Here is a 6,911-nt window from a genome sequence, read left to right as displayed (position 1 = left end):
CTGTCGGCAAAAGTTGTATTTCCATCCCCCTCCCTAAGTATTCCGATTGGTTCGGTGCCCAAAAAACGTCCACACAGATTATTTATACCTTCATATGTGGAAATAACCTGCCTCTACTGGATGTGGTGTAAATAGCCTCGGTCTCTTATAAAGAGGACTTAATGGAGATATAGACATTTGAACTGCACGCCATGATTATTGAAAATGGTAAAAAATGCTCTGTTATACCACTAGAGGATACTGTTGACTTTGAGAAGAGATGAAAAAAACAGTCTCAGGCGATTTCTCAAGAGCTGTTTGAGACAACAAATTGCCAAATAAAATTGCCCAATGGAACAGAATGAACCACTCAAAGGGCAAATGCTTTAACAGCAGTTAGAAATGATTGACTTTAGAGCATTATTCACGCACATGGAGCAGGCTATGTTAAGGGGAGGTTGGGTTTTTAAGCTAAATTTAAATGTTTTTTATTACATATTTTTCTTGTATTACAATTTAAACTTTGTTTTTATGATAATTTGAGAATATTTGCATCATATTGCTATTTTTAAAAACATTAGGTAACGAGAAAATGGTTCACAGATTGAAAAAAAAAACTGCCTGTCATCACACATATTAGACTGGTTTGATGAAATATTGCCTAACAAGAAGCCTGACTAATATTTGAGTAGATGTTTTTCCCATTATTTTTTTAATATAAATAAAATGTTTGGTTATGTAACAGACATTTTCCTCTGTTTTGGTTTTGTAGGCGTCTCTGTAGTTCCCTATTTTTATATCAGGCTGAAGAAACACTTTTTTTTCTGCTGCACTAAAAAAAAAAAGGTCCGTGAAGGAGTTGGCTTGAAAATATCTGTAGATGTTTTTTTCGGACATGCGCAGATGGGCGATGCCATATTGGAACAGGGGCAGCAAGCAAGCAAGCAAGCAGCTGAAAGACGTCGCTCGCGTTGCTTTTGCTCGGACGAGAAGAAGAGAGAGAGAGAGGGGAAGAGAGAGAGAGGGGGAAAAAACAGAGGGGGTCTGGTGAAGGAGAGACGACAAGAAACTTGGACAGGTAAGGACAGGTGACGGCTCTGGCGCGCTGTAATTAACAGCTTTCACCGGGGGGGAGAGGACGCTGTCTTGTGGCACTCGTGGTAAAACGCTTTATTGTGTTGTTTTCTTCCACTGTTCGTGCTTTTTTATGTCACGAATTGTCTTGTTGAAGAGCTGAATTTTACTGTTTTACACGAAATACAGTTTAAATGTCGCGTTAAGGTGGTTTTTCTATAACGACGCAATTTTGTTTTTACGCAAACGCGAAGTTGTCCTCGGCGTTCAGCGGGTAAAATGACTTATTGCTGTCATTCGTCCTATTATGAGTCACGTGGGATTTTTTTCTCGACACCCTTCTGGTTGCGTGAAATCCACTGGAAAATACCGGACACTGCCAAAAAATGTCAAAAACCCACTTTCAACATGGCGGGTTATGGTGTTTCGAGGAGGGGGGGTGGAGTGGGGGGGGGAGAGAGAGAGAGAGAAACTGCGCCTTCAAAATCTTTGAATGAGGAAAAAATACAACGACGGCAGATAGCGTGTCCGGTTCGGTTTCTTTTGATGGACAAGCACGGGGTGTAATCAATTAGATTCAAAGTGTGCATTGGGCGATTCCGTGGGAGTTTTTTTCCGCTGCAGTTTTGGAGTGTGCAAAGTACATGACCGGAGTGGCAGCCTTGCCGTGCCTTGCCTTGCCTTGCCTTGCCTGCTGCTGCTTCGGCTACACCCCTCATCAGCCTCATCTTCCTCATGTGCACTTCACGTTTCCTCTTTCACTTTTAATCCAAACGAAAAAAAATGACCGAGCTCTCTCTAAATCTGTTTTTACATCAAATTTTTTAAAACATCCATGACGATATTCAAATAAAAATAAAAACCCACCACAGAGCAGGATCGCTTCTTTCACGCCACATTCTCCGACCATTTCACACTCGGACTGGTTATTTCCCTTCAGTTTATTGTGTCTCTTTTGGGGCTAAATTCTGCACTGATTAAGCAGATAATTGGATTAAGCCGCGCGTATCTGTTTAATTATTTCTCTTCTGGACTCTAAATCCGGGTTGTTGTTTTTTTTTGTTGTTTTTTTTTACAGCTTTTGTATTATTCCCGGATTCTTCCCTTCCAGATTAAATTCGTCACCATAATGAACGGAAACAATAAAAGACTGCACGTTATGGACGCTCATGTGCAGTGAATAAATCATGCTTCAAGTATTCTTGTTGCTCCACATATATATTTCTGTTTCCACGGAGCTGTGCGTGAAGAGCACAAATAGCCAACTGCACTTTTTCTACACTAATTATGAAAAATCGCCTTCAAGGGGGCTGAGCTGTCAACAGAGGAAGATCCATTCTGGTTTCTTCTTGGTTGCACATCGTTGTTGGTTTTGTTGGCTGTTTTTCTTAGAAACCACACAACGGCCATTTTTTTATCATGCTCTGTTGTGATAAGGCATTGTGTGTTAATCTGTGTTGTGAATGTTTGTGCAGAAAGACAATCAGGGAAACAGACAGAGGAGGAGTCAGAGCAGGAAGTAATGAAGTCAGGATCTATACTTTTCTCTCTTTCTTCACTCCCTCCTCTCTCTCTCTCTTTCTTTCTTTCTTTATTCTGTCTCTCTGTCTTTTTCTTCTCTCTCTAACTTTCTCTCAGTTTTTATGTCCTTCTGTCTTCCTTGTCCATCTTCTTCCTCCAGTCTTTCCATCTTTATTTATTATTATTCTTCATTTCCATTTATTTTACACCTTTCTTCTTCTTCTCTGTTTTGTCTTACTTTTTCTTCTTTTTCTTCAGACTCTGCTCCATCTTCATCTCCACTTCCTCTCCTTTTTCTTTCTACCTTTCATTCCTCCCTTTCTTTGTTATTCTTTTTTATTTTGGCTTCTCTCTATTTCTGTCAGTCTTATTTTCTGTCCATCATTTTCCCTCCTGTCTTTCAGTCTTCCATCTATTTTCTGTCTTTCTTTTTCATCTTCTTTCTTTCTTCCTCTCTCTCTTTCTTTCAGTTCTTTCTTTCTTCCTCTTACTTTCTTTCTCTCTTTCTTCCTCTCTTTCTTTCTTTCAGTTCTTTCTTTATTTCTTTCTTCCTCTCTCTCTTTCTCTCTTTCTTTCTTTGAGTTTTTTCTTTCTTTCTTTCTTCCTCTCTTTCTTTCTTTCGGTTCTTTCTTTCTTCCTTCCTCTCTCTCTCTTTCTTTCTTTGAGTTTTTTCTTTCTTTCTTTCTTCCTCTATCTCTTTCTCTATCTCTTTCAGTTTTTTCTTTCTTTCTTTCTTCTCTCTCTTTCTCTCTTTCTTTCAGTTTTTTCTTTCTTTCTTCCTCTCTCTCTTTCTCTCTTTCTTTCAGTTTTTTCTTTCTTTCTTCCTCTCTCTCTTTCTTTCTTTCTTTCAGTTCTTTCTTTCTTTCTTCCTCTCTCTCTTTCTCTCTTTCTTTCTATCAGTTCTTTCTTTCTTCCTCTCTCTCTTTCTCTCTTTCTTTCAGTTTTTTCTTTCTTCCTCTCTCTCTTTCTCTCTTTCTTTCTTTCAGTTTTTTCTTTCTTTCTGTCTCTCTCTTACTTTATTTCTTTCTTTCAGTTTTTTCTTTCTTTCTGTCTCTCTCTCTCTTTCTCTTACTTTATTTCTTTCTTTCTTTCAGTTTTTTCTTTCTTACTTTCTTTCTTCCTCTCTCTCTTTGTTTCTTTCTCTCACTCTCTCTCTTTCTTTCTTTCAGTCTATCTTTCTTTCTGCTATAAACAAACTCGCTCTCTGCCTGGATTTGAATGAGGGGAGGACTTAGGCAAATATCAGATTTGACCTCTCCTGTTTTCATAAGAGAAAGAAATCCTCTCTCCTCCTGCAGGTCGTTGTGTGTGTGTGTGTGTGTGTGTGTGTGTGTGTGTGTGTGTGTGTGTGTGTGTGTGTGTGTGTGTGTGTGTGTGTGTGTGTGTGTGTGTGTGTGTGTGTGTGTGTGTGTGTGTGTGTGTGTGTGTGTGTGTGTGTGTGTGTGTGTGTGTGTGTGTGTGTGTGTGTGTGTGTGTGTGTGTGTGTGTGTGTGTGTGTGTGTGTGTGTGTGTGTGTGTGTGTGTGTGTGTGTGTGTGTGTGTGTGTTAGACGTTGTTTCCAGTCATTGATGTTGAAATAAGAAAATAGTGAGCAGAGGGAGTTTCCCCCCCTCTCTGGCTGCTGCTCTGATTACTTCTACTGCTGCTGGTGTTTTTTATTTTGCTGGACTTTTTTTCTTCTTCAGTTTTTCACCTCATCATTTGATAGCTAGCTGATCTTTTCTAAGCATCACAAGCTGTGTCCTAATCGGCCGTTTAACACACAGGCCGCATTGTGCACACATGTTTAAAAACGGCAGGAATCAAGAGGAGGAAACAGAGGACAAATTGTTGTATCAGACCTCCTGTTGCCAAGAGGAAACAACTCTTGGACGGGGCTAAAAAGAGGAGAACCTAATAGGCAGTAATGCAATAAAACCCCAAAGCCCATGCAGTGGTAGTTAATCTCCTAAATCCCCCCATTAAATCTTTGGCATTGGATGGCTTTAGGGAAAGGCAGGAGGACAACATGTGGATGCTCAGCGCCCCACTACGGGGGCTAATCAATAAAAAAAACTGCTCTCAATCTGCGGGGGCACACATGTCCCGCGTCTGAGATTAACTCTCCCAGACCGGCTTAATCCCTCAATGCCCAATCTGGGGCTGTTCCCTTTTGGGGGCCAGACGGCTTCAACAAGTCCCAAAACTCCATCAGAGAGAAACGCTCTCAGCTTGTTTCAGAGATGTTGATCGTCACCTTCTGAACAAAACACTCTGCATGTTTTTTTTTGTTTGTTTTTTTTTAGGTTTAAAAAACGCGTTTAACCAGCGAGGGACCGAAAAAAAAAGAAACAACTCCACATGCTCAGAACGTTAAAAAAAGACGATCAAATGTGACGTTTGAACATTATTTCAGCCTCCTTTTTGTTAGGAGGATTGTCGATAAGGTTAAACTTCCCCTTAAGGGGCGTTGGTGGCGCAGTGGTTAGTGCGTGCGCCCCATGTATGGAGGCTGTAGCCTTCCAAGCGGGCGGCCCAGGTTCAAATCCAGCCTGTGGCTCCTTTCCCGCATGTCATTCCCTATTCTCTCGCCCTGGTTTCCGACTCTATCCACTGTCCTATCTCTACATTAAAGGCACAAAAAGCCCAAAAATAAATCTTTAAAAAGATAAAATTCCCCTTAAAAGCAGCTCGATTCTCCTTTTTTAAAACTCAACTTTAAACCGCTCCCACGCACAGCAGATCTATCGAACACGCTCTATAATGTGAGAAAACCTTTTTTTTTTTTTTAATGCCTGTGCTCATAAATGTGGGTCGGACATTGTTCAGGACCTCCGGGGAGCTGCATTAAGTTGATAAGAAGCGTAAAATATGTGACCGTAGCTTTGTTTGCAAGTTTGCAAAGACAATAAATATGTCAGGGTGAATTTTGGGGAAATGAGCAATGTGGTCCGTAAGAAATTTGGGCTGTGACACACTTCCTGCATGGTGACTGTGTCTCTTCACTTTGAATTCAGTAAAGGACCTTTAACGTTTTTATGTTGTGTAATCACTTAAACGACCAGAAGCCTTTTTCTTTTCTTTTCTTTTTATTGCCTCCCAATTTGAGGAGAGCACGGAGGACAATGAGAGGGCTGCACTTTTATGTGTTTTTACAACTGATGTGGTCGTTAAAGGCTTCAAATTAAAGGTCAAAGTCAGCCGTGCAGCTTCTGTTGTATTTTAAAATAAGATGTGCTGTAGTGCAGAGCGGGAGCAAAACAAAGACTTCTTCATGTCCAGTGAAGTAGAATACTTTAATTTTGATTTATTTCCCTGTTTATGTATTTATTAGGGGGAAATGTTGAACTACATATCGTATAAAATGTTAGAAAACAGTGACACATGACCCTTGAGTCCAGTGTTTTGTCTTTACATTGATTGCCTTGTGCAAGTAAGTGTCCAAAAAACTAAAAATATTCAATAAAAAGCAGCAGACTGTCACATTTAAGAAGCAGGAATCAGCGACTGTTTGAAGGTTTTTTTCAGATTTCCATACTCATTCTTGCTTCTAAGTTAAACTCAGCTCGATTCAGCTACACAAGTCGATGCTTTTTTATACCTCTACTAATCTAGAGAGTGTAGGACGACACAGTTTTAGTTGTATTTTAAATGCAAAGTGCTGGAGCACTGAGCTGACACAAAACAGACTTTTTAAGTGTCAAATGAATCAGAAAAACAAATTTTTTTTGGATGCGATTAAACAGATTTTTCAACATTTGTTGCATTTTCTGCAAAATGATTCTACCATAAAGTGTGATGAAGTTCTTAAGAGTCCAACTAACGGTGCAAAAAGCTTTAAATATTCCATTAAAAGTGAAATTAAGCTGCAAAGATCTCGCTTTAAAACCTGGAACCGTGAACCTTTTCTGCAGTTTTTTGAAACAGATTTCCAAACAGATCAAGTCTACATTAATTTCATCTTGATCAAAGTGTTAATTATGTGGTTTTGATATGTTACTCCATCTTTAAATTGTTTTACTGACATGTGTGGAACGAGCAGATTCTGAACATACATTTGAGAAATGGAGACAAAACGAGGGGAACTCCTCCCTGCACTACTTGAAACGGGGCGTTGGAGAACTCTTTAATGAGATTTAACGAGCGCATGCTGACGACGGCGATGTGTCGGTGCTGCTGCTGCAGACCGTGGGCCACTTAGGAGGAGAAAACGCTGAGGAGAGAGGGGCGAGCGAGCAGGGGAGCGTCATGTGAGCCAAATTAGCTCAGCTTGTTGTTTACGCAATGGATGTTTGCCGGAGCCACTGTGGGATGTCAGGGGTCTGAGTGTGTGTGTGTGTGTGTGTGTGTGTGAGTGT

General features: G+C 40.3%; 1 protein-coding gene across 3 annotated transcripts in view; it reads left to right on the top strand.

The window, feature by feature from the left end:
* The first annotated feature begins 878 nt into the window (after positions 1-878).
* Positions 879-6,911, top strand: part of sfmbt2 (Scm like with four mbt domains 2) — a 44,801-nt gene continuing 38,768 nt past the window's right edge. For 2 of the 3 annotated variants that reach the window (XM_061029649.1, XM_061029647.1), the window contains exon 1: positions 879-1,057. The gene's annotated coding sequence lies outside the window, so the exon portion shown is untranslated. Of the gene's footprint in view, positions 1,140-6,911 lie in introns of all 3 variants that reach the window. The other variant, XM_061029648.1, reaches the window with a different exon arrangement.

This window comes from Labrus mixtus, chromosome 22 (genome assembly GCF_963584025.1).
Source record: "Labrus mixtus chromosome 22, fLabMix1.1, whole genome shotgun sequence".
Taxonomy (NCBI): domain Eukaryota; kingdom Metazoa; phylum Chordata; class Actinopteri; order Labriformes; family Labridae; genus Labrus; species Labrus mixtus.
This window is presented reverse-complemented; position numbering and strand designations above follow the sequence as displayed.